Raw genomic sequence first — 27,489 nt, 5'->3', positions numbered from 1 at the left:
CAAAAGCATCAATTCTTCAGCACTCAGCTTTCTTTATAGTCCAACTCTCACATCCATACATGACCACTGGAGAAACCATAGCCTTGAAAGCACTTACTTTAAGACTTGCTGGGACTTCCCTGGCAGTCCAGTGGTTGAAACTTTGCCTTCCAATGCACGGGGTGTGGGTTTCATTCCCTGGTTGGGGAGCTAACATCCCACAGGCTTAGGGCCAAAAAATCAAAATATAAAACAGAGGTAATATTGTAATAAGTTCAATAAAGCCTTTAAAAACATAAATAACTAATAAAGACTTACTAAGACAGGGATCAGTGAATGGTGTATGTGGCAGTGGTGTAAAAGGTGAGGGGAGAGAAACAGCTCTTCCTGCCATAAACTGGAAATCTACAAGGCTTATAAGAGCAGAAGGGAAGCTCTCCTATAGAGGCAGTGACTGGGTTTGAGGAGATGTGGAAAAGCTGAGTGAGGCTCAGACTTCTTTGCCTCTGGAGCCTGTGGAAGGAGCCAACACATGCTTGGTGGGAGATGGCCACACAAAGCCTCCACAACCCCAGGTCAGGTGGTTGGGCAAGGACAAGAGCTCTCACTCAGAACTTCCTGCCAGAGTTCCAGCCCTGCAGGACACAAATTCACTTTACTTTTCTCCTTTCTTCTCCCATTTCCTTCATTTGGTTTGTGGAAAGGTAATGGAACTTGCCCAGGCATTGTTCCATTTCGACACTGTAACAAGGTCCATTCTGAATTCACTTTTTCCAATAGACGCCTGTGGAGGGTTCATTGTTCCCATGGACTTTTACTGATGTGCAATCGTGTTTAAAAGAACTTGTCCAAAGCATGTCTGGGAAACAATAAGTAAGTTATTTTAAGTAAAATTTGGTTGATGATTCCAATTCTGATTTCTTTGACTGCTCATGTGGGTGGAAGGTCAGGAAAATGCCCTTCTGGTTTTGCATGGTAGGAGTAATAACAAGAATACTAGTGAAGCACTCAGGAATTGTATTATTGTAGCATTGGGGTAGTATAGCTGTAGCATGGAATTTGAAATAAAAAGGTCTGAATGAACCTCAGTTTGCTCATCTATAAAATGGGGACAATGAGCTCTGCCCTAGTGACCGCCCTGGATTGAAACGAGTGGCTCTACTGGTAAAGAGCCTGTCTGGCAGTGCAGGAGATATAAGAGACCCGGGTTCAACCCCTGGGTCAGGAAGATCCCCTGGAGAAGGGCATAGCAACCCACTCCACTATTCTTGCCCGGAGAATCCCATGGACAGAGGAGCCTGGCAGGCTACAGTCCATAAGGTTGCAAAGAATTGGACACAGTTAAAGTGACCTGGCACGTGAACTTTAAAATTCTATATAAATATTGGTTGCTGGTTTTAATATTTTTTTTCTTAGTACCTTGTCACTTCCTAGCTTTAGCTGTCACTGAAACATTTTTCAATAGCATGGGTCAACCTAAAAAAAATAAAACACTGGAGAAACATGGGAATTTGGGTAAAAGGTGCTTACCATTGCAATTACCTCCATTACAGAGATAATTATTTGGACCAAGATATTATATTTGCTAAGGTCTGGGAAGGAGGAAGTTTGATCTAAATGCAAAGGTCCCAGTGACAAATGAAAGGCACCTGGACACTATGGAGCATTGTTCTGCTCTTCTGGAAGGCAGAACACTGCCGGAATGAAGATGGAGCCATTCCAAGTGGGTGATGAAATTTACTTTATTGACATTATCAATAAGGATGTATTTATGGGAAACAAACATGAAATATAGCTCACACTTATGGGACTTGGCAGGTAAGCAAAGGGAAGTGGGGTGTCTGATCACGAGGCCTAAACCTTTGGGCTTATTTGGCATTGGTTTCATTCCTGGTTAGCTAAGTAATTTTTAGGTAATTATCTGCCTTCATGGATCCTCAACTTTCTCATGCATGAGATGGACATAAAACTCCCATTACATCTTATAAGAGTAGAGAACATCATATTTTTCACTGAAAGTAAGAATATACACTGAATATACAGTTCATCACTATGAGGTCATGAACATAGTTTTAAATCCAGGAAGATATTCCATAGAGTTAGAAAATCAGAGTGGCACACAGGCTTCTGTTTAATATTTTGGCTTGTGTAATATGAATATCTTAACTTTTGGTTTTCTGGTTTTATTCTCTTTCAAGTAAGGGCATGTATATCTTTAGACAAAAAAAAAGAAAAGAAAAAACATGCCCTTCTTCAGGACTAGAGACGAAAAGGGAGCTTTATAATTTCAAATCACCTGCCTCTATGTATCGGAGAAGGCAATGGCACCCCACTCCAGTACTCTTACTGTATCTCCTGAAATCTTGTGAGGTGAATGAAAACTTTTGTACATTAAACATAAGTTCAAAAAATAGTTATGGCCATGTCCTAAATTCATGCATATTATTACAGGCTGATGAATCTTTGCTGGTTCTGGTAGAACTTTTTTTACTGGAAAGAAAAGTTAACATATTGATTGTTAAAATTACCAGGTTGACAAATCTAGAAAACAAAGACTTTTTCTTTTAGGATTAGAAAGGACTTATAGCATGCTTAAAGTAGAAGGAACCTTTAAAACCATCAATTTATAGATGAGAAAGCTGGTACAAGGAAGTAAGTTGCAACAGTAATAATAAGAAAACTTTACTGAGTGTGTTTTATATGCCAGATGCACTACATTATTTCATGTATTCACTTAATTCTCAAAACAACCCTCAGAAATAGGTACTGTTGCTAATGCTATAATAGAGGTAAAGGAAACTGATGTTTGAATAAGCTACTTACTTAAGGTTTCTAGATTGTTAATTCTCCTGAGCTGTCTTGATGTCTTAGAATCAGAATACCACAGACTGGAGCCTTAAACAACAGAACTTTGCTTCCAGCTCTGGAAAATGGTAAGTCTGAGAGCAAGATGCCAGCCAATTTGGTGTTTGGTGAGAGCCTTCTTCCTGGTTTACACATGGACACATTCTTGCTATGTCCTTACATGGTGGGCAGAGATCTCTTTTTTTTCTCCATGATGGCCAGGATGTGGGATCTTAGTTCTCCCACCAAGGATTGAACCCAGGCCCTTACAATGAAAGTGCTGAGTCCTCACCACTGGATTGCCAAGGAATTCCAGAGAGATCTCTTCTTATAAGGGCACTAATCCCACTTACGGAGATTCTGTCTTCATGACCTAATTATGTCCCAAAGGCCTCACCTCCAAATATCATCACAATGGGGATTAGGCTTCAGCATTCACATAGGAATCTTAGTGGGACATAAACATTCAGTATAAAGCAACTGATGAGAAGAATTATTGATTCTTTTACAATTACTGATTCATTTGGGCTTCCCAAGTGGTGCCAATGGTAAGGAACATGCCTGCAATGCAGGAGATGTAAGAGAAGTGGGTTCGATCCCTGGGTCAGGAAGATCCCCCAGAGGAGGACAAGGCCATCCACTCCAATATTCTTGCCTGGAGAACCCCATGGACAGAGGAGCCTGGTGGGCTACAGTCCACAGGATCGCAAGGAGTCAGACACAACTGAAGCAACTTAACACACACACATTGATTCATTTACATAATCAATTAACATTTATTGAGCACATATTTTGTACCAAACACTATTCTTGGCACCAGGGACCCAAAGGTAACCAAAGAGATGTGGTCCCATCCTCATGGTGTTCACAGAGCTGTAGAGGAGACAGACATTAATCAATTGTTACACACACGATAAACTAAGAAAAGTATTGATAGTTTTCAAAGCAGAGTTTCGTAGTTATGAGAGCAGGAGAACTTGTCTAGTCTGAGGAGTCAGAGTTCTCAGAGGATATGGCCACTGAGCTGAGATCTGAAAGGTTACTAAGAGTTAACTGGAGCAGTTAGAGGATTATAAGAGTGTTTCAGATTTGGGAAATGCCAGGTTCAAAGACCTTTGGCTGGAGCTGGGGAGGGGTGGGAGGAAGTAGAAAGAGATGATAGGTAGGCAGGGACCAGATTGTCTAGGGTCTTGAGATATTTGGTCTTTGTCATGAGAACAATGGCTTCCAGAATTATCCTCAGTAAAGGTTACCAGTGACCTACTAGTTAGCTGGTTTTGCAGCATTTTCCCAATTTCCTTCTTCCCCAAATGTCAGGGTCCCTGAGACATTGAGGTTTCCCAGATGGTTCAACAGTAAAAAATTCTGCCTGCCAATGCAGGAGACTCAAGAGATGCAGGTTCGATCCCTGGGTCAGGAAGATCCCTGGAACAGGATATGGCAACCCACAACTGAAGCAACTTATCACACACACACACACACACACACACATTGTATTCAGTATTCTTGCCTGGAAAATTCCATGGACAGAGGAGGCTGGCAGGTTGCAGTCCATGGCGTGAAAAAGAGTTGGACACAACTGAGCGTACACACGCTTCCCCTGAGACACTGGCTCCCATAATCCTGTATTTTCGAGGTCCTGCAAGAGCCTCAGGGCTCTACCCCATTCCCCTTGTACCTCCTTAATGTAAGAGAGGATACAGCAAACTCTGTTATGTATTTATATTATTGAAGTAGTTGACTAACAATGTTCTGTGAACTTTTGCTGTACAGCAAAGGGATTCAGTTATACAAATATGTACATTCTTTGTAAACTCTATAAAGTATGGTATGTGTGTGTTAGAAGAAATGGAGTAGCCATGATAGTCAACAAAAGAGTCCAAAATGCAGTACTTGGATGCAATCTCAGAAATGACAGAATGATCTCTGTTCATTTCCAAGGCACATTCAATAGCACAGTAATCCAAACCTATGCCCCAACCAGTAACACTGAAGAAACTGAAGTGGGACGGTTCTATGAAGACCTACAAGACCTTCTAGAACTAACACCCAAAAAAGATGTCCTTTTCATTATAGGAGACTGAAATGCAAAAGTAGGAAGTCAAGAAATAACTGGAGTAACAGGCAAATTTGGTCTTGGAGTACAGAATGAATCAGGATAAAGGCTAATTGAGTTTTGCCAAGAAAACACACTGGTCATAGCAAACACCCTCTTCCAACAACACAAGAGAAGACTCTACACATGGACATCACCAGATGGTCAATACCAAAATCAGATTGACTATATTCTTTGCAGCCAAAGATGGAGATGCTGTATACAATCAGCAAAAACAGGACTGGGAGTTGACTGTGGCTCAGATCATGAACTCATTATTGCCAAATTCAGCCTTAAATTGAAGACAGTAGGGAAAACCACTAGACCATTCAGGTATGACCTAAATCAAATCCCTTATGATTATACAGTGCAAGTGGCAACTAGACTCAAGGGATTAGATCTGATAGACAGAGTGCCTGATGAACTATGGATGGAGGTTCGTGACATTGTACAGGAGACAGGGATTAAGACCATCCCCAAGAAAAAGAAATGCAAAAAGGCAAAGTGGTTGTTTGAGGAGGGCTTACAAATAGCTGTAAAAAGAAGAGAAGGGAAAAGCAAAGGAGAAAAGGAAAGATATACCTATTTGAATGCAGAGCTCCAAAGAATAGCAAGGAGAGATAAGAAAGCCTTCCTCAGCGATCAATGCAAAGAAATAGAGGACAACAACAGACTGGGAAAGACTAGAGATCTCTTCAAGAAAATTAGAGATACCAAGGGAACATTTCATGCAAAGATGGGCATAGTAAAGGACAGAAATGGTATGGACCTAACAGAAGCAGAAGATATTAAGAAGAGGTGGCAAGAATACACAGAAGAACTATATAAAAATGATCTTCAGGACCCAGATAATCATGATGGTGTGATCACTCTCCTAGAGCCAGACATCTTGGAATGAGAAATCAAGTGGGCCTTAGGAAGCATCACTACGAACAAAGCTAGTGGAGGTGACGGAATTCCAGTTGAGCTATTTCAAATCCTGAAAGATGATGCTGTGAAAGTGCTTCACTCAATATGCCAGCAAATTTGGAAAACTCAGCATTGGCCACAGGACTGGAAAAGGTCAGTTTTCATTCCAATCCCAAGAAAAGCAATGCCAAAGAATGCTCAAACTACCGCACAATTGCACTCATCTTACAAGCTAGCAAAGTAATGCTCAAAATTCTCCAAGCCAGGCTTCAACAGTATGTGAACCATGAAATTCCAGATGTTCAAACTGGATTTAGAAAAGGTAGAGGAACCAGAGATCAAATTGTAAACATCCGTTGGATTATCGAAAAAGCAAGAGAGTTCCATAAAAAATTCTACTTCTGCTTTACTGACTATACCAAAGCCTTTGACTGTGTGGATGATAGAAAACTATGGAAAATTCTTCAAAAGATGGGAATACCAAACCCTGCCTCCTGAGAAATCCGTATGCAGATCAAGAAGCAACAGTTAGAACTTTACATGGAACAACAGACTGGTTCCAAATCAGGAAGGGAGTACATCAAGGCTGTATATTGTCACCCAGGTTATTTAACTTACATGCAGAGTACATCATGAGAAATGCTGGGCTGGATGAAGCACAAGCTGGAATCAAGATTGCTGGGAGAAATATCAATAACCTCAGATATGCAGATGACACCACCCTTATGGCAGAAAGCAAAGAAGAACTAAAGAGCTTCTTGATGAAAGTGAAAGAGGAGAGTAAAACAGTTGGCTTAAAGCTCAACATTCAGAAAACTAAGATTATGGCATCCAGTCCCACCACTTTATGGCAAATAGATGGGAAAACAGTGGAAACAGTGACAGACTTTATTTCCGGGGGCTCCAAAATTACTGCAGATGGTGACTACGGCCATAAAATTAAAAGATGCTTGCTCCTTGGAAGAAAAGTTATGACCAACCTAGACAGCATATTAAAAAGCAGAGACAATACTTTGCCAACAAAGGTCCATCTAATCAAAGCTATGGTTTTTCCAGTAGTCATGTATGGATGTGAGAATTAGACTATAAAGAAAGCTGAGAGCCGAAGAATTGATGCTTTTGAACTGTGGTGTTGGAGAAGACTCTTGAGAGTCCCTTGGACTGCAAGGAGATCCAACCAGTCCATCCTAAAGGAGATCAGTCCTGGGTGTTCTTTGGAAGGACCTGTGCTGAGACTGAAACTCCAATATGTTTGCCAGGTGATATGAAGAGCTGACTCGTTGGAAAGACCCTGATGCTGGGAAAGACTGAAGGTGGGAGAAGAAGGGGACGACAGAGGATGAGATGATTGGATGGCATCACCAAGTCAATGGAAATGAGTTTGAGTAAACTCCGGGAGTAGGTGATGGACAGGGAAGCCTGGTGTTTTTCTGTCCATGGTATCACAAAGAGTCGGACGCTGCTGAGAGACCGAACTGAACTGCTTGTGTGTTTATCTTCTCAATGTTCCTATCTTGCTATTTTTACCAAATGCCCAAATCTTTTGTGCTGAGGCTACTTAAATTCCTGGCACACAACTATTTTTTTTTTTAAATATGCTTATCTAATATTTTGTTTTAGCCCATGTTCATTGGTATATCTATCAAGATCTCCCTTGGGCTGGAAAGGCATTCCCCCAACATCACCAGCTTCACAGACAAAAATCCTTCCCCTGTGGTCCGGCTGCTCAAATTCCCATTAGAGTTCCTGCCTTTAGCCTAAAGCATTAGCAAGTATGTTAAAAGAAATGAATAATCTGAAAACATGTAACACTTAAGTTATCAGTCATTTGTACCACAATGAAAATGAGTTTCAGATCTTTTCCATTAGGCAAGTTTGAAAAAAGAGAAATGATGGAAAAGTGCATAAGGTCATTGAGCTCCTGGTTGAGATGGGAAGGGGAGTTGAGGGGGTGGGGGAGCAGAACTGTGGGGATGGGATTTTGCTCTGAAAAGTTGACAGCTTTTTAAAAATGTCACTTTCCTTTCTTTCCTGTTCCTGAATGTGATTTATTTATTCTTTGGTTATAATCCATTACAGTAAGTAAATTTCTGGTTCAAATTTTTCTATGCTTTCCTTTAGGGTCCAATTATATGAAAACTCTTGATTCAAAATAGTAACTTGCAGTGCAGACACTTAACCCTGGCGATGTAACCAACCACCCAAACAGACTTATTTTTTTTTCACATTTAAAGTTCTTTTCTATTCAAATACAGTATAACATTTTAAAGGAATAATATGCCTGAAGGCATCATTTGGCTTAATGGGAGATGCTACTTTGGGGAAAAAAAACATTAGTTCAAATCCGCACCAGCGTGATTCAAGATGATTGACACTTGAGGGTGGGCATCCAAGTTCCTTTCATGAATAAGAAGAGGAATTTGGCTTCAATTGAACATTTACTTATCAGCGTTTGTGCTGCTGGTTTCCAGGCAATTATAAATGACTGCTTGCTTGCGTGTGGTACAGAGAACAAGGCAAATTCCATCTTTTAGGAGGCAACCAGCCTCTATCTGATTTCTTAGATATGGTAACAGGAGGCTGACTAGCGGCAGGGCTCGAATGGAGCCATGGCAACATGGCGGCTTTGTGCTAACTCAGGACAGTGCTGGGATTCTGCTGTTACACTGGGCTTACTGCTTGGTTGGAAGGAAATATGCTGGACTGCTTAGAGGAGAATGGTCTTTCTGCTTCAAATCTTTATCTCTAGTGAATTTGAGGTGGGTTGTGACGTTCTATTTCAAATTGTACCACCTCCTTACCAGGTGTTCACCCACGGGTAACTGCTTTGCGAAGTTCGCTTGGAAGCCTGTTCAAAACTCTAAAACATAGGAAGGCATCTGATGTTTGGGAATAGCTTGCATTGTTATGGATACAAAGTGATTCAGCCTTCTCTGAGGAACAGCCACTTATGGACAAAAAGAGGTAAAATGGGTCACCATATCAAAGATAGTCTAGGAACAGAGAGGAACTCAGGCCAGAGCTCTCCAGGTGGGGGCAGCTGGCACACAGTGGGGCTCACAACATGTCATCTGGGTTCTGCTGGGTAGGTGCGTGTGTTCTCTGCTAGACAGGAAACATGCCAATTATGGGAACTCAGAGGAGTCATGGAGACAAGCAACACTGATGCCTGTATCTTTCTGCTCCCTCAAGGGAAATGCTAGCTAAAAGGGGGAAAGATGTCATTTATATGGGAAGTTGGCCATCCACCTATGTCTTGACAAATGGAGAAGAGCAATAGCTCGTATGTGTGGTGTAGGGGGAAGCAGAGGAAGAACGGGGAATTTTCATCAGTCACTGCTCTTGGAAGGGAAGGTTCCTTGGTGTATTTGGTCAGATTGGAATGATGCCATTTAAAAATCATTGAGCTCTTTCCCTCACTTATCAACCTCCTTTTTCTCAACCCACACAATCTGATTTGACCAGAAATTTTGCTCAACACGCCTTGGAGGAGGCCAGAGGTGAATGACAGGGGAATGGTCTGAGGGCCCAGCTTCCACCACTGTCCCTTTCCTCCTGCATTTGACAAAGCAGATATTCCCTGGAGGGGAATCAGACTCCTGTAAATCACCAACAGCTTTTCTGAACGTGTTACACATGCTACATTTTTTCCTAGTACCGGGCCACAGCAGGCAGTGTAGGCAGTGAGGGGAAGCAGGGGGCCATAAGGGTGGGTGCACAGTCATAGGATACCCCTGCCCCACACATATGTGTGCAAAATGTAATCCTACTGCACTTTTGCTTTTAAGTATGTAAAAAAACAGAACTGATATAATTGAATTCACTTAAGTTAAACACCTATATGGTGTCTCTCTAGATAGGCACACATCTAAATGTGTGTCAGATAAACGGTGTTACATGTTAAGGAATGACACAACTTTAGAGCCGAAAGGACCTTCTGTGATCAACTGATTTGTTTTACGTTTGTGGAAACAGAGGTGAGCCCCAAGAGGCTGTTCTTTGCCCAACTTCACTGATGCTTTGTGATCCCAAAGGTTTGCTCCTAAGGAAAGTACTCAGAACCTGCCTCTCCTTATTTCATCCCATTAAGGGCCTTCAAACCTCATGAACCAAACACAGGGAAGTGTGGTAGCCAAGGTCTGGCCTTTGCATCTTACAGGGAATCTGCTCCTTTCGAGAGGGATTGACTGCAGCTTTGGCTCCATCAAAGAGTGGTCTGCCCCCAGGAGACAGGTTCCCAGCTGCCTGTCTGTGCAGTCCCTGGGATTGTCCGAACTGACGTCCCCACGAAAAGGCCCGAGGGGGCACATAAAGGGGATAAAATTTGTAGCTCTAGAGCCCGACATAGCTCCCAACACACACACACACCACCTGCCTTATTCCTTTGTGAAAGGAAGAAGGCAAAATATATGATGTGGTCAGCTGTTTAGACTTCTAGTGTATTGACTCTAAGGGATGGGGCAAGCCAGGGAGGGAATAAGGGACAATTCCATCTCTAATCATAAGGAAGAAGGGAGTTAGCAGAATTGGTCTTTAACATGGGAGACTCCACTCCCCTTATTAGGTGTCTTGACTGATCTCATTAGTTGTCTCCCATCCCACTAGCCATCTGATACCTCCTTTCAGTTCAGTTCAGTTGCTCAGTCGCATCTGACTCTTTGCGACCCCGTGGACTGCAGTACGCCAGGCTTCCCAGTCCATCATCAACTCCCGGAGCTTGCTCAAATTCATGTGCATCGAGTCAGTGATGCCATCCAACCATTTCATCCTCTGTTGTCCCCTTCTCCTCCTGCCTTCAATCTTTCCCAGCATCAGGGTCTTTTCCAATGAGTCAATTCTTCGCATCAGGTGGCCAAAATATTGGAGTTTCAGCTTTAGCATCAGTCCTTTCACTGAATGTTCAGGACTGATTTCCTTTAGGATGGACTGGTTGAATCTCCTTGCAGTCCAAGGGACTCTCAAGAGTCTTCTACATCACATTATGGTCCAACTCTCACATCCATTCATGACTACTGGAAAAACCATAGCTTTGACTAGATGGACCTTTGTTGGCAAAGTAATGTCTCTGTTTTGAAATATGCTGTCTAGGTTGGTCATAGCTTTTCTTCCATGCCTCCTTACCTGCCTTAATCCTCTCAGCCAGCTGTCAAGATATCTAAATCCCTACCCAGATGGCAGATGTCAAAGGGAGGAAGATGTTCCCTCTCAGGCACTTTCATGTGGGTAGTCTTATAGATCCCACTGGAGACCAAGAGAAACCACGTAAGGAAAAGTGTCACAGAGCCTGGAGAGAAATTTCTGGGCCCCATGCCTTCATGTTGCTTTTCCTATCATGACCCAGGTCAAGCCTGCTACTCCTGTAAGCAGGAGGGAGGCCTGGTGGGAAATTAGAGGAGGCCCCTCACCCTCTGGTCTCAGGAACCATCTACACCTGAGTCTGGAGGTGTAAGCCACCCTCTGAAACACAGATCCTCATCTGCCCTCATTTTCCAAATCTTTTGTTTTTTTACACCTGAACATCTTTAGTTTTGTAGAGCCATTGGAAAACATGCTCAAAAAATATGGCTCCAGGCGACGCCTACTTATATATTCTTTTCCTAAGATTTTCTGCAGGGCAATTCATGGTGTTACAGGTTGCTCTCCACCAGCCCCACCCCCCCCACCAAGATCCTTTACCTGTGGTTGTGAGCAAAGTGTTTCCAGGTCCTTTTCAAAAATAAAAGTATCCTGAACAGTTATGGTGGCCAGCAGAGACACCCAGGGTTGTTGGCTTTTGTTTGACAAGGGGACTTTCAGTATTAGTTTTCCTCTTTTCATTTAACTGGGAAGATGGCCTACATCCCATAATATAAAAGGCCCAAAGCCGTGTTTCATGAAGAATAGTCTTAATGACTACGTATATCAGAATCACCTGGGAAGCTTGTTAACATGCCAATTCTTAGGCTGGGAGTGTAGTTGTAAAGGCGCTGATGTTTGAGAGCTTCTGAACTGAAGGTTGTTTAGCTCCGTTTAAGCGGCACGTTGTCCTGTCATCTCTGGAGAGTGCCATGTGAATCCCCTACATAACAGGAAGATCCACCCCGTTCAGGGCATCAAGGGAACAGGGCAGTGGCAAGTCTATGCTGTTCAAGAGGGCCCGCTGCCCTGTGCTGCCTGGGACCTCCCTCCCAGACCCGCTACTCAGCCAGGGGGCACTTCAGCCCCATCCTGCCTATAGGGAGGCCCTGGGGCAGCCTGGCCCTGGAAGGATGGAGCCCATCTCTCTCAGAATTCCCCAATCCTCCACCTTCCCAGTTCTCCCTAGAGGTTCAGTAGGCTGACTGAAACACCCCTGAGAACACAGGCTACAAAAAAGGCATCCAAAGACTTAAATCACTACCCTCCTCCTCCTCATCGACTAGGACTAAATCATATCAGGAGGGAGCATGGCCTGTGTCAAAGTCCAAACCTGACAGAAACAGCTGTGTGGTGTGAGGCAGGTCACTCTACCTCTCTGTGCTTCCATTCCCTCATCCTTCAAAAAGGGTACTGAAAGTGGCTCAGACGGTAAAGCGTCCGCCTGCAGCGCGGGAGACCCAGGTTCAATCCCTGGGTCAGGAAGATCCCCTGGAGAAGAAAATGACAACCCACTCCAGTATCCTTGCCTGGAAAATCCCATGGACGGAGGAGCCTGGCAGGCTACAGTCCGTGGGGTCACAAAAAGTCGGACACGAGTGAGCGACTTCACTTTCAAGAATTAGCTTCTTAGGATTGCTATAAGAATTAAATGTTCCGATGTGTATGAAATTCTTCACACAGACAGGCATAGAGTAAGTTCTCAGTAAACAGGACCACTGCTAGCATGCAGAATGGTGTGCTATTTAGAAAAAAATGCTGTTCTCCTTTGGGTAGACATATCAGAAAAGATTTCCTTTCCTCTGGACTGGCTTAGGCTGGTGTCCCGGCTGTTATCTTGGTGGGATCTCAGCTGATCTCAGCTGGCCACCACTTCAGTTAATCACAGCCTGAAAAACTGAACGCGAAGGCTGTGACTAGATGTTCAGTTCAGTTCCCTCACTCAGTAGTGTCCAACTCTTTGCAACCCCATGGACTGCAGCACGCCAGGCTTCCCCATCCATTGCCAACTCCCAGAGTTTGCTAGATGACTGGATGTTATCTAGTCATCTGTGATAACAGATATCTGTGACTAGATGTTAGCTGTATTAGTAATAATTCCACGTGAGGGTGGGAATGAGCTTGAACCAGGATTCTCCCTCAGCAGGCTTTGAAAATGACAGGGTGGGGATGGGGTGGAGGGGGTAGGAGGAGGGGGAGCATAGGAGTGGGAATGATGCGTCTCACTTCTCAGAAGACAGTGCTGCGTTCAGCAGACTCTCATCTTGATAAATTTCAGCAAGCACAAAGGCACAACGACAGGTGATTTTCCCTTCCTGAGCTTGGTACCAGCTGATCACTTCCTGTTTCTCTAAGAGCTTCCCAGACAGCGGCGATTTGCTCTTTCAAATTTGGTCATTGCCCTCTGGCTTTCCCGTGTGAGTCAGCGTCGCTGCCCTAGTGCCCTCGGCTCCCTCCCGAGTCAGTGTCTGCAGGCGGCCTCCCCAGGTAAATCCCCCTTGTCCTGGTGCGCGTCCCCGCCCACACCGCTGCCTGGGGAAGTGCGCCAGGGGCATGAGTCACCGCACCATCCTCCCAGGCTGCAGCTATTATTGGAATAGTCGCCTCGGCACGCAGCGCACGCTCCCTTCCCAGACTTCACTGTCCTGTGCCCAGGATTTGCAAATCTCTGCGCAGCCCCGCAGCACCCCGAGGAGATTACAAAGTGGTTTGCGCTTAGGTCTCAAGTTTCTGAGAAAGGTCTCCATAGCCCAGGCATTCCACTTTTCCCAACTGCATGCGCCCAGCAGTGGGCCTGCCTTCATGGGTGGCTTAAAAGGAATCCTTTTACAGTTCTGCTTTGAATGTAAAGGTGGTGGTTGTTCAGCCTGTAATCCTGTCCGACTCTTTGTTACTCCTTGGACTGCAGCACCCCAGGTTCCTCTGTCCTCCATTATCTCCTGGAGTCTGCTCAAATTCATGTCCATTGAATCGGTAGAAAATGAAAAGAAGGAGGGGTGAAAGTGAAGTGAAAGTCACTCAGTCCTGACCAACTCTCTGCCACCCCAGGCCAGAATTCTCCAGGCCAGAGTACTGGAGTGGGTAGCCTTTCCTTCAGGGGATCTTCCCAACCCAGGGATGGAACCCAGGTCTCCTGCATTGCAGGCAGATTGTTTACCAGCTGAGCCACAAGGGAAGCCCACAAGCAAGGAAACAGGAGAGATCTCTTTGGGCAGAAGTACCTGGGGAGATGGAGCTGGGAGGGGACAGGGAAAGAGGCAGAAAACCAGTATCAAGTCAGTGGGAAAAGAACCAGGGATGTGAGAAACTTGGACAAAGATGTGCAGTGAAGAATGTGTTGTGCTTATTTGTGCATGCACGCTCACTCATCCGTGTTTGACTCTTTGAAACTCCAAGGACTGTGGCCCACCTGGCTCCCCTGTCCATGGGATTTCCCAGGCAAGGATATTGGAGTGGGTTGTCATTTCCTACTCCAGGGGATATTCCTGACCCAGGGATCAAAGTGTCTCTTGTGTCTCCTGCATTAGCAGGTGGCTTCTTTACCACTGAGCCACCCGGGAAGCTGGGCTTATTTATACCAACCTAAATATTGAGCTGAATTGGAATTTGGAAGCTCCTTCTTCTCCATGCCAGGGTCACTGATAGCCTGTATCATCAGAGTCTTTACTATTGCTGAGCAGTCTGCCTGCCATGAACCCTGCCAGTTATATGATTCCTGTCTCTGTCAGGGTCACTGATAGCCTGTATCATCAGAGTCTTTACTATTGCTGAGCAGTCTGCCTGCCATGAACCCTGCCAGTTATATGATTCCTGTCTCTGTTTTACAGATGAGGAAACTGAAGTGCTGGGAAGCAAAGACCTGAGCTCCAGGTCATGTAGCCAACAGGTGGTGAAGTGCACACGCAAGCAGGCTGCCTCTTAAGCATTAACCTTTGTGACTCAGGGTAAGAATTAATATATTTTGTCCAAGGCAGGGGAGATATGTTTAGTTCATCTATTAGTCTGTGAAATCTAATGTAGAAACCACCTCTTTCAGGTGAGATACTGATTAATGTCCAGCTGATAGGGATCTCAGGAAAGTTCTGGTATTTCTTACAGGTTGGATAATCTTGGAGACAAAGCATGAGTTCTGAGCTCAGGACTCCTAATTCTGTGTTGATGTGGCACTGGCTGAGTTTCTGAGACAGAAAGAGTGAGAGAAGTTAACCTCCTTATATTCCCTACTTGACAAAAACGTGAGAACATGAATATGACCAAAAAAACCCTTTGGCTAGAACATCTTCAGATCCTAAGAGATAAAACCAAACAGCTCCTGGGACAACATGGAAGAGGATCTTGGAAGAAGTTGCAGGTGGACTGTGTCAGAGGTGCCCTAGCAGGAGTAGGCATGCAGACAAGAACAAGGGAGGGATGAGAAATTCCTCCCCAAGTTGCAAACACGTGCAGCATCCCAGGAGCTGTCACTGTCACTTTCCTTCCCGCAGTGACAAGGGGCAGGGAGGGAGCCTATGACTCACTGCACCTGGTGAGATGGTGATGGCACAGGTACTTCCATGAAGAGAGACCAGTTGGTCTTACCCTGTTGCTTGGTGCCAGTCTTATCCTGAGTCTTTCTCCTTCCCCCAGATTGGCCACCTTATAAAGGAAAGAGAAAAGCCTGCTTATTGTCTGCTACTTGAAATGCAACTATTGAAATTAATGTGGAGGAGGAGGCTTATGTTTTCCCCTCACAGATCAGTTCAGTGTGAGGCTTGGGATTGGCAGAGAAGTAGAGATCTGGGATGCCTTTTTATCCCTTGATCTGAAAGGGAAAACTTACACTTCTGCAGTTAAGGCAAGTTGAGGGAGACTGGAAGCTTCCCCCTAAGGATGGCTAACCATAAACTATGTCACTGAGATCTCTCCCCACGTCCTCTCAAGGATGTCTGAAGATGCCCATCTCAGCCTGACTCGAGTCCAGAGAGTACAAGAGGCCTGTCTGAAGTTAGGATAATTGCATCAGACACTTATAGAACACCTAGGAAGTGGTCTGCTGGAATCTTCTCAGTATAATTTTCTCAGTCCCCTTGAGTGAGGTCCTGTTGCCATCTTCATTTTTTCAGATGAGAAAACTGAGGCCTTTGAAATCTGATTTAAAAGTTATTACTTTTAGTAGACCTGAAACTAACATAATATTGTACCATAAATATTCAATTTAAAAATAAATACAAAAGTTAAACAAAAGCTGCAAGTTTAATAGGACTCTGATGAGTAGACATCTTCAGTGATTACAGTAAATGATCTTTAACCAAAATGAAGCAATTAAGTTGGTGATAAAAATCCAAACAACCAGCTCCATTGGGATGAAGAATAGAAGAAATGGGAAGTTTCCCACAAGGGAAACTTGTATGTGTGTGGTGATGAAGAAAGGCAAGAGTCCAGAGGAAGTGTTCATTTTCTAAGGCATTTCGCTGAACTCTTTTGTGGCTAAGAAATGTGTGTGAACTACTTCACTGGGGCAAAGGCATTTAAAACCACCAGCGACACCGAAAGAACTCAAAACCACCATACTGTTTCTGCCAAAGCAACATCACCAGATAAATGTACTATCAAAATGAGCGAGTTAGCCAAAGGTAGGGATGTCCCTGGCACAGAGCTGCCTGCTTGCACATCCCCCTCTTGGTTCTGCTGTTTGGGTTCTGTGCATCTGTGTTGCAGAAAAAAGTTCCTCATATATCCTTGGGCATTTCAGACTTTTCAACGTGACCTCCCTGAAAACCTCCTCCAACAAACCCTCTAAAATACAGAACCAGAAACTGCTTCTGTCAAGTCAGTTCAAAGTTCAAGTCAGGACAGAGGTCTTTAGAGAATGAAATGGTACGCTTTGGGCATAGAAAACCATTGTAAAGGAGATGATTAAGGAAATTTAGAAAAAGAAGGATCTGCTATTTTTCAATCCAAAATGGACTGACAGCCTTTGCAGTTCATCTTGTTTAAATCATGGCCATCAGAAGCCTATTGTTTAGTGATTTTCAAAAAATGTTTGCATTCTTGAGGCTTTTTGTTTTTTTGTGTGTGTTTTGGTTTTTCATCTTTTTCTTTTTTCTTTCTTTCTTTTTTTCTTGGATCAAATTCATACTCTGAATATTCATAGACCTTTTCAGGACCTCAACAAAACAGAACCGTGAAAATATAAAATCCTTGACGTGAACCCCCAGTAACACTCATCAGCAATGTTTTTAACTGAATTTTAAAACAAATCAAAATGAGCTTTGCCTTATAAAACCACCAGTGAATTGTGCAGAGTCAGAACTGAAATTATATCTTTTCATAAGTATTACGTTAGAAAAAAAATGAACATATCAATATCTTTTCCAAATTCATATTCCAATTAAGTTTCTTGCCCTTTCACATTAAACAGGAAAAAGTCCCGCTGGTCAGTAGCACACTTCTCTGTCTACTAAAGGACGCTGTCAAAGCAAGGAACATGACCACTAAAGTGCTACTACTGTAGAGGGTGTCCTACACTCTGTAATACCCGGTGAATGCTGTGGCTTTATCATCTCACATAACAGAAAGGTGACCCTTGAGTTGGACTCTGCCTGCACAGTTTTAAGTAGTTACACATGACAAAAAGAGCTACAGGTTTTGTGATTATGGGTTTCTGGAAAATCCTGGAAGCAGAAGCAGCTTTTTGAGCATAGCAAGAAAGGAGTCATATCCCTTTAAGAAGAGTTTTAACTCTGAACTGACCTCTCCCCACTTATTCCATTTTTCCACTCTTTCAATCCAAGGACAGGTGAACACGGAAGGCCAAGTCATTTCCTCTGGAAAGATGATCAATATTTTAAACAGTGCTGTGGAGTGGGGGGAGTGTTATGAATCAGAAGGCTTGGTTTCTACTCTTCATTTGACCTTTTAAAGAGCCTTGACAGTTTTGAATAACTTAGTTATCTCAGAGTCAGTATACCCATTTGTAAAATGGGGCTATACATGTAGCACTGTAAGAGGAACAAAGTCAGAGATGGCGTGATCTCTTATGTATCACGTTGGTTGTTTCAAAACCTGGTTAATAACTCTTTCTCTCCCTGTGAACTGCTTAAGATGCAACTTAAACTGCAGTTCATCTCTGCAACCACAGAGATTCCAAATGGAGATTATTTGGACATAGCAGTCACCGCTCCAAATTGGGCGTCATCTCCTTCGGGGAGCATAAGACCATGTTTAATTTTATTTACTATTTCGTAAATATATTTTTCCTTCAGTTTTATAAAAATACACTTACTCTTTTCTCTCACTTCATTTTTGCCATTAAGCCTTCAAACTCTAAATGACTTGCAATGGATCTATTTAGGAGTTAGATTTGTCTGTGCTATGGTATGAATATTAATAGAAAGTCCATATGTTTCAAGGCCTTCTGCAAAATATGAAGAAAGTGCTTTTAGCATTCTATGTAAAACTCTACTGTTAAATATATGTGTGCAATCATTTTTTTTTTTTTAAAGAAGGGTGCAGAGAGGAACTGCAGCCCTTTCCTGTAGTGAGGGCTTTTAAACCAAACACCACCCCCTCTCCCAGTCTGAGGAAGTGCTAACTAGATAGAGAAACTGGAAAGACTAGTCAGGATGGGGGCAGGGAAGCAGCTAAGGAAGGCTTAAGCAGGTATTTAAATCTCTTTGGAAAGGTGAACAGACTTCTTCAGGATTTAAAGGGGCAGAGTAGAGAAACCAGGGAAACCTTCTATGTCAGATCTTTATTGTGTGACTTCATGAGGTCGCATGCGCATTCCAAATCAAGTACTGATATTCCAAGGTGAAGAACTATCTGGGGATTTTCCAGTCTTCTGGCTTTTCCAGGCCTTTGCTGGTCTCCATAGTCCTGACAGCTAAAGGTCATGGGATCAGAGGCAGTGGGAGCAACAGAGGGGTTTGAACACCCTCTGGCCCAACCTTTTCATCTCAGGGGGATGGCCCAGAGGCTGGGGAGGACCCAGCTTAAGGAGCACAGGCTTTGAAACACCTAAAAGAAAGGTCTTCTCTGTAACCCACTGATCAGCAGGTCTGAAGCCTGCCTAGCAGTATCCTGATTTTCTTTTCAGGTCTCACTAAGAGTAACTACCCTGTATCCAGTGGCGGGAGTCCCAGAAGCCTCGCTCCCGTCTGCCTGCTGGAAGGGAGCCCTGAGGTGAGCTGTCAGCACCTTCAGCGGGAGCAGGACTCTTGCTTCCGGCTGTAGCTCGCAGCCCAGGGTTTGTTTGTATAAAGGGCCAGGGGTGGGTTGTTCCTATAGCTCCAGCTTTTGCATTTGGGGGAGAAAAAACGTCTTGGTCAAAACAATGGGAACGGCAGCCTGGAATGAAAGGAACAAAAGGCATCTAGTCAGAGCCCAGGTTCCCTTCCAACCCCCACCCACACACACCTCTGCACATATTTCTTGCTTCTCGGCACTTGCCTGACAGGCTGCCTCCAGTGCTTATTTCGAAATACCAACTAAGAAAGTTCCCTAGGACTCTGTTGTGTAGTGTAGGCAAGCCCTCCAGTCTCCCTTCTGAAGCGGAGGGGAGCCAGACAGAAAACCAGGGTAAATTATAGACAAGCTGAGAAAGGGAAAGCCCCACCCCGCTCCCTCCACCTCCAGGCTGTGAATCAGGTCCCTGAGCCAGGCATGACCTCTGGCAGCCAGGAGCACGAGAATGGCCGCCAGAGGCCCCGTTATCAGGCTCTCCCGTGCTTCGGCCTCAGCTATCAGCGCCTTCAGCAGCCTGGACATCAGGGTTGCGCACACGGCAGCTTCGTGTTTGATTAACAAGGAAGCTGGCCTCCAACTCCATCTTCTCTTCCACTGAGGCCTGTTTGGAGACAATCCTGGCTGAGATAGGAGCTGCAGATCACAAGGGATCGTTTAAAATCCTCCACCCTTGCTTCTGCCTCAAGTCTCCTCTTCTGTTTCCACACATTTTTTCCCCCTAAAGATTAGAAAGAAATTAATTTGTACTCAAAACTAAAAGGATAGAGCACTCACAACTACAATATACAATTTTTTTTCCTTCTTTTCCTTCTATCTGACATTTTCTGTGATGATTAGAGTTTGATTTTTGTATTATGAAATGCATCTGTTTGTGTGTTTCAGAGTTTCTTAGTAACTACTTACAAACCAAAGTGTACATTTTCATTCACACACGAAAAAAGGCAGTATGTACAAGATGGCTAGAGGTAAGGGGTCAGTCATTAGTATAACAAACATCTATTAAGCACCTACTGTTTGCTAGCCCCTGTGCTAGAACTCTGGAGACAGAAATGATAAGACACCCACCTGCCTCCTATAAGCTGAGGGTATACTGTATTGAGAGAACATAATTCTAATCAACGCTTAATCCCCCCAATTTTTTTTTTCCAGAGGGATGAGGGTGCCCGAGTACCCATATATATTTATACAAACATTGGGGGCCTAAAAGGGTAACAACATTTATAAAAGAAGAGCAAATCTGCTTTACCCAACTATAAGCCTTAAGATTTCACAATGCTTGAGTTCGTATATTCTTAGCTGTCTGCTGTGAAGTGTGGAACAACGCTGAGTTCTATCTGATATATTTGATATATCTAGGCAAGAAGAAGAGGATAAAAGGAGGGAACAAAATCTCAGTGTCACCTCAAGGGTAGTAGAAGGGGCTTGCAAGGGTAGGGACTTAATGAGAAAATCCAAGACAGAAGGATAGATCCGTGATCTTCACAGCGGAGTGTAAAAAAATAATACACAATCTTCTGTTCATAAGTTACACTTACTAAAATTTTAAAAATACATTAAACTTTATTAATATTTAACAAATAGATTGGCAGTAGTATATGTGTATACTATATATGTTTTTGTTGTTTAGTCGCTAAGTCATGTGAGACTCTTTGATCCCATGGATTGCAGCCCACCTGGGTCCTCTGTCCATGGTATTTCCCAGGCAAAAATACTGGAGTGGGTTGCCATCTCCAGGGGATCTTCCTGACCCAGGGATCAAACCCGAGTCTCCTGCATTGGCAGGTGGATTCTTTACCACTGAGCCACCTGGGAAGCCTGTATACTATATATATACTACTCTATAATGTGTAATATACACATAATGTGTACTTACAGTTGACCCTTGAACAACATGGGTTTAAACTGTGTGGGTGCACTTATATAAGGATTTCCTTCACTAAATACTGCAGTACTACATGATCTGGGTCAGGATAAAGTTATACATATATCTTGTAGTAGGAAACGGCAACCTACTCCAGTGTTCTTGCCTGGAGAGTCCCAGGGATGGGGGAGCCTGGTGGGCTGCCGTCTGTGGGGTTGCACAGAGTCGGACACGACTGAAGCGCCTTAGCAGCAGCAGCAGCAACCCAGTTAGAGGTCACTGTCCCTAACCTGTGTATTGTTCAAAGGCAGTTAATTGTACACATTCAATCTTCCCTAGGTATCCATGGGGATTGGCTCTGATTAATTCCTTCCCTCTCTTTATGCACAAGCTTTCTATCCTTTGAGAGCGTAGAGCCCATTTCTCCTCTACTTGAATCAGAACACTATGCCTCTCCTTGAGCCATAGGATATAATGGAGGCAACATTCTAGGTCTTTCATGCCCAGGCTGTTAGAAGTCTAGAAGCTCCCACTTCCTCCCTCTGGGCAGTCAGAGTCTGACCATATGCGACTGAGTTATGGGGAAGCCTGAGTTAGGCCCCTTGAGGGGCACCAAGAAGCTCTCTTAGATCTTCCAGCCTAGCCAACTGAGTGTAGCTGAATGAGTGACCCAACTGACACCACAGGGCAGAAGAGCCCAGCAGATAATTCTGAAAAAAGGAGAATTTTTGTTCTAAAGCACTAAGTTTTAGAGGGTACTTTGTGCCACAGCAATAGATAATAAAATTGTCATATCGTATGGTTCACGAATTAGCCCTGGAAGCAAATATATTTACTAAGACTCTTCTTTTCACATATTGCCATCTTAGACAAGAAAGCAAAATTCTGGTGGTCAAGAGTTTGTAGACAGTGAAATCCTAGGGCTGAATCCTAAGACCAAATCATAGGGCCAGGGTAAGCCCACAGCAAATTTCCAAAGTATCATTTTAAAATGAAAGTTACAGATAGATACAAAACACTGGGATTTTGCTATTTTGCAATAACCAGGAACCTGAGCACCGGTGATTATTTTCCCTTTTCCTTTGGCAAAAGTTTTCCCTCTTTGATTCTCTGGGAGTGTTTCTTTAGCTGTATAGGCCAGCTTGTCTGTTATGCAATTCCTTCTAAGTGTTAAGGTTGGAAGTCTGGGAACTACATTTCCCAGCATCCCTTGCCAAAAGAGATTTTAGTCTGATGCTGACAACCAGAGGTAATTGCACGGGACTTGGAAGAGGGAGGAGAGGTAGAAGTTATGCTGTTGCTCCTCTGTCAGAAGTGAGCAGATGTGTGGGGTTCAACAGATATCAGAGTTTGTTTTAGATCCCAGACATCTCCCTTTGAATCATCCACCTCAGTGAGTGCTGGAAGCAGATGACATCATCGCCAGCCATTTCCTGTAGTCCCTGAAGCTTCCTGTCTCTAAAGCTACCAGCAAACTTAAAAGCTGTTGCTGTCCCTGACCTGCCCTCCTCCAGACCTTCCAGAAGCTTTGTGTGCATCCAGTTCCTTGTGTTCAGTTCAGTTCAGTCGCTCAGTCGTGTCCGACTGTTTGCGATCCCATGAATCGCAGCACGCCAGGCCTCCCTATCCGTCACCAACTCCTGGAGTTCACTCAAACTCACGTCCATCGAGTCGGTGATGCCATCCAGCCATCTCATCCTCTGTCGTCCCCGTCTCCTCCTGCCCCCAATCCCTCCCAGCGTCACGGTCTTGTGTTCCTTGTGTTAAATTCCTTCTATAGCCCAAAATACCTAAAATTGTTTCTGTTTTTCCTACTAATTCTTATGACATAAGCCTAAATTTTATTTTATAATGGAAGTCAAGAAAGTAGAATTTCTTTTTTTTTTTTTTAAAGAAAGTAGAATTTCTTTCCGCACAGTTTTCTTCTCTTCAGCTACAGATCTCTTTCATAAAACTTTGAACGCAAACACATTCGCGTCATACAGCCTGGAGGGAGATACATATGGGGGAATTGTAGAATGGAAAGAGGAAGTAACACAATGTGTAGCTGGGGTTCTGGGGCAGGGGAAACTAGCATTTTTCCTGCCAATTAATCAAAGCATGTTTGATAGGTGGGTTCACAGTCACCAGATTTCACAAGCAACAAGAGGTCACCTAGTTGAATTAGAACTTTAGATTAACAGTAGGGTATGAGTGTTTGAGTGTGAGTGTGTGTGTGTGTGTGAGTGTGAGTGTGTATGCTCAGTAGTGTCTGACTCTTTGAGACCCCAAGGACTGTAGCCTGCCAGGCTCCTCTGTCCATGAAATTTTCCATCCAAGAATACTGGGGCTGGTTGCCATTTCCTACTCTAGGGGACCTTCCCAACCCAGGGATTGAACCTGCTTCTCCTGTACTGGTGGGCGGTTCTTGACTGCTGAGCCACCAGGGAAACCCCAGATTAACAGTGGAGTAGGCAGAATAATGTCCCACCAAAGATGTTCCTCTCCCAGTCCCTGGAACCTGTGACTGTTACCTTATATGATGAAAGCACTTTCAGATGTGATTAAGCTAATGGTCCTGGAAATGGGGAGAGTCTCCTGGCTTTTGCAGCTGGATTCAATCTAATCAAGTGTGTCCTTCAAAGGAGAGAACCTTCACCAGCTGCCATCAGGGAGATATGATTAAGGAAGGTGAGTCAAAGGCTGCAACATCTCTGCCTTTCAAGATGGTGGAAGAAGGCTGGGTGTGTGGGTGGCCTCAGGAGCTGGAACAGGTAAAAGAATAAGTTGTCCCCTAAAACCTTCAGCAGGAACATAGCCCCCCTGACACCCTGATTTTAGCTCAGTGAGAGCCATATCAGTAAGATAATAAATTGGTGTCACTTAGTTTGTGATAATTTGCTAACAGCAGCAATGGAAAATTAATTTTAAAAAGATAAGTTTTTTTAGTATAAGTATGGCCATGCGATATTTAGGACACACATATCTAATACTATTTCTGTTTTGAAGTTAAAATTTAACTGTGAAACCTGTATTTTGCCTGTCAACCCTGTTGATCGGAAAGTGGGATTCCAAAACTCTTGTACATTTCTGCCTTGAATTCTAGGCACTCACTATGTACCAGCCAGTTAACGTAGGCAACTTAACTCTTCTCTTTCATTTGATCCTCACAGCTCTTTGGTGTTGGTGTTATTTGTGTTGGTATTGTTTACAGCTATTTTCCAAACAAGGCAACTGAGTTTGTGCAAAATTAAACAATTGGTTTAATGCAAATTTTAGGAGGTGGTGGGGGTAGGGGTGGGTCAGGTCAGTCCGACGCCAACGTCCATCTTGCTAAGTTAGCTCTGTCTAGTTGGCTAGGCTCGAGCTCCTTTCCTCTACTTGATTTCATTGCTGGAGCTCCCAAAGCTAGCCCCTACTGCTGCTTCCACATCCTCTCCACCCATGTCCTCCTGTAACCTGATTTATGACCCACCCCCACCTCTTCCCCGCTCTGGAAACTGTTCTCAGAGGTCGGGGCCGGCCTCTAATCTGCCGTCGTTTCTTAGTCGCCCTTCTCTTCACCCTTTGTGTGTCATGTGACTCCGTACTCTCCCCGTGGGGGCTTGCCTTCCCCACCCCCAACACACTAGGTTTTTATGCTGTAATATGGAGTCTCCTGCTGCCGCTCTGATGATTTCTCCCCAGGATGGCTAGTTTATGTGTCTAAGCGATCCCCAGAGAGCTAGGAAAACATTATTTCTAAGGGGTGTCTGTGAGGACGTTTCTGGAAGAAATTAGCATTGGAAGAAATTAGTCTAATCTAGACTGATGAAGAAGGTGGTCCTCTAACGCAGGTGGGCATGATTCAATCTGCTGAGAGCCTTGGCCCATCACGAGGCCTTCTTTCTCCCTGTTCCTGTCTCTCCCTCTTTCTGTTACCACATCACCTTCTCTGCTGTAAGCCAAGTTTCCCTCTGCTTCCTCTACAACAAGGATACTGGTGATTACATTTAGGGTCCATCTGCATAATCCAGGGTCATCTCTTCATCTCAAGATCCTAAAGCACGGTGGTAAAGTCTCTTTGGCTATATCAGGTTTTCCGGATAAGCAATGACGATCCTTGGAAGTCATCAGCCGGCCCATCACACCAGGTGATTCTAATTTGCAGTCGAGTTTGTGAACCACTCATAACTGAGCAAACTTCTTCCAGGCTCCTTTGTCCAATCCATCTTGCTCACCATCTTCCTAACACATGCCCATCTCTGTTTCACATGGCTCCTGAGGAAATGCCATCGAAGTTTACCTCTGCCTGTAGAACACGTTTCAAATGCCTTAATGGAGACCACAGCCTCTTACGAGCTGACACAAAGACCCTTTACCTTACAAGATAGGTTTTACCACTCTCCCCATGAGCATTTTGCTTCAGGTAAACTGATTTTCTCACACTGTGGCATTCCGATTGGTTATTTTGTTTGTGCTGTTTCACTAACATGTAAGGCTTTCCTCATTGTCCTGTGCTTACTCAGGTTTTACCCATGTGCCAAGCTGCATTTTTTTTTTCCTCAGAAAAGTTCCTCAGATTAGGTGGCTTAAAAAACCACCTAGAGACTTGTCTCAGAGTTTGGAAGCCTAGAAGCCTAAAGTCAATGTTGTCAGTAGGGTTGTTTCCATCTGATGACTGAGAGATAAGGGTCTGTTCCAGACTGCTCTTCCTGGCTGGTAGATGGCCATTTTCTCCCTGTGTCTCTTCACATTGTCTTCTCTTTCTGCATGTCTGTCTCCAGGGGATCTTCCCAACGCTGGGATCAAACCTCCATCTCCTGTATTGGCAGGAGGATTCTTTACCACTGAGCCATCTGGGAAGCCCCTGTGTGTCTATGTACCTTCCCCATATAGAATTTGAGCTCCTTACATATGTTCATCCCATTATACTCATGATACTTTTGATATGAATTCAACACATACTTGCTGATTTAATTTCAGAAAATCTGAGAGGTTAGTTTGGGGTAAGGAGTAGGCAGAGACAAGTCCAATGATAGGATAGGAACTAATACTCAATAGCGTTGAATAAAGGATCCCTTGAATATATTTGTTGGAGAGAATCTAAGAGAATGCTTTTAGGTGGTATGGTGCTTAAAAGCTATGAGCTGACTAAAAGGAATGGAGAGGGGAGAGAGAAAGAAGGCAAGTCTCTAGATCCTCAATTCATCCAAAAACTGGGTGAGTCAAGCTTAACAGCATTTTGCATCATCAGCATCACCACCCGAGTCCTAGCTGTACCACGATAGCATGGTGCTTTGGAGGACTTATCAAGCTGACGTATGCCACCCGGGTTGGGCAGTCTGCCAGTCCTTTGCTGGAGGTCTTGCAATTACATCTGGTGCTCTAGGATACTATTCTGCCTAGTGGCCAGAGACCCTCTGGTCACTTTCATAGAGCCCGTGTACAGATGAATGAGTGGAGGACTGTCAGGCTAACTGAAAAGGGTTGTCTGCATCAGAAGGCTTTGCCTTAGCATGAGAATCTAGGGGAATGAAACGGAGGAAGTCTGCCATGTTAACAAGGGGCCCCAGAGCATCCAAGTGTGTCATCCCTTCAGAGACAATGTCTGAGGCCCATTAAGAATGTGATGAAGCAGAGGCTGGGCTCAACCACTCTAAATAAACTCCCTTTACCTTGAAATAGCACAAAGCTTTAAAAACCTCTATCTTTCCCAGTTTATCTGGACCCCGGCTTAGTCCTTCCTGCCCCACCCTATTCTCCCCAGGGACCACGTGGCTTCCTCGCCTACTTGACACAGCTGGGCTCCACTTCCTGCTGCTTTGGTTTCAGCCTGGTTTCTTGTTGTCATGCCCAGGTCACACCAGCTGTCCCTTCCTGGTGTTGACGCTGGGAGAGACCGGAGCTGTTCAGTGTCACCTGGACTCACCAGGGGTGGGGGCTTTCCATGGGCTTTTTTAGCTCCGTGCCCCTGGCCTTTTCACTGCCTGTCAATGGAGCCCGGGCGCCCAGGAATGGCTGCCACCTCGGCTGCCATTCCTGCGTGCTTACCGAGCACATGTGACAGAGCATTCTCAGGGTCCCTTCCTTTCTTGTGGCAGCTGCCACACTCGGGGAAGGAAGAGGGAGCTTCAGGCATCTGATGCCTGCCTGAGTGGGCTGCCCTTCCCTCTCCAAACTCCAAGTGTGGGGTCGGGCCCGGCCCCGTGCCCTCTGGCACTCTTGGAGCAGCTGGGGGTTATTTTTGCAGCCAGGCTGGTAAAGAAACAAGAGTGCAGTTGCCCAGGGCTCTCCTCTGTGTGGGGCTGAACAGAAGGTCAGAGGTTAGGGCGGAGTGGGGCAGGTTGCGTCAGCCCCAGAGAAGGGGAGCTGGGCTGGTGTCGGCCTGGCCCATGGACCTTCTCAAAGTCCCTTCTGTCTGGGCTTCTCTTTCAACCACTCAGCTTATTCCCAAGAGTCTGTGGGTCTGGATTACCTCATTTTAGCCCACCAAGCTATT

Source organism: Bos mutus, chromosome 20 (assembly GCF_027580195.1).
Source record: "Bos mutus isolate GX-2022 chromosome 20, NWIPB_WYAK_1.1, whole genome shotgun sequence".
NCBI lineage: Eukaryota > Metazoa > Chordata > Mammalia > Artiodactyla > Bovidae > Bos > Bos mutus.
The sequence above is the reverse complement of the archived record's forward strand: the minus strand, read 5'-3'. Positions refer to the sequence as shown.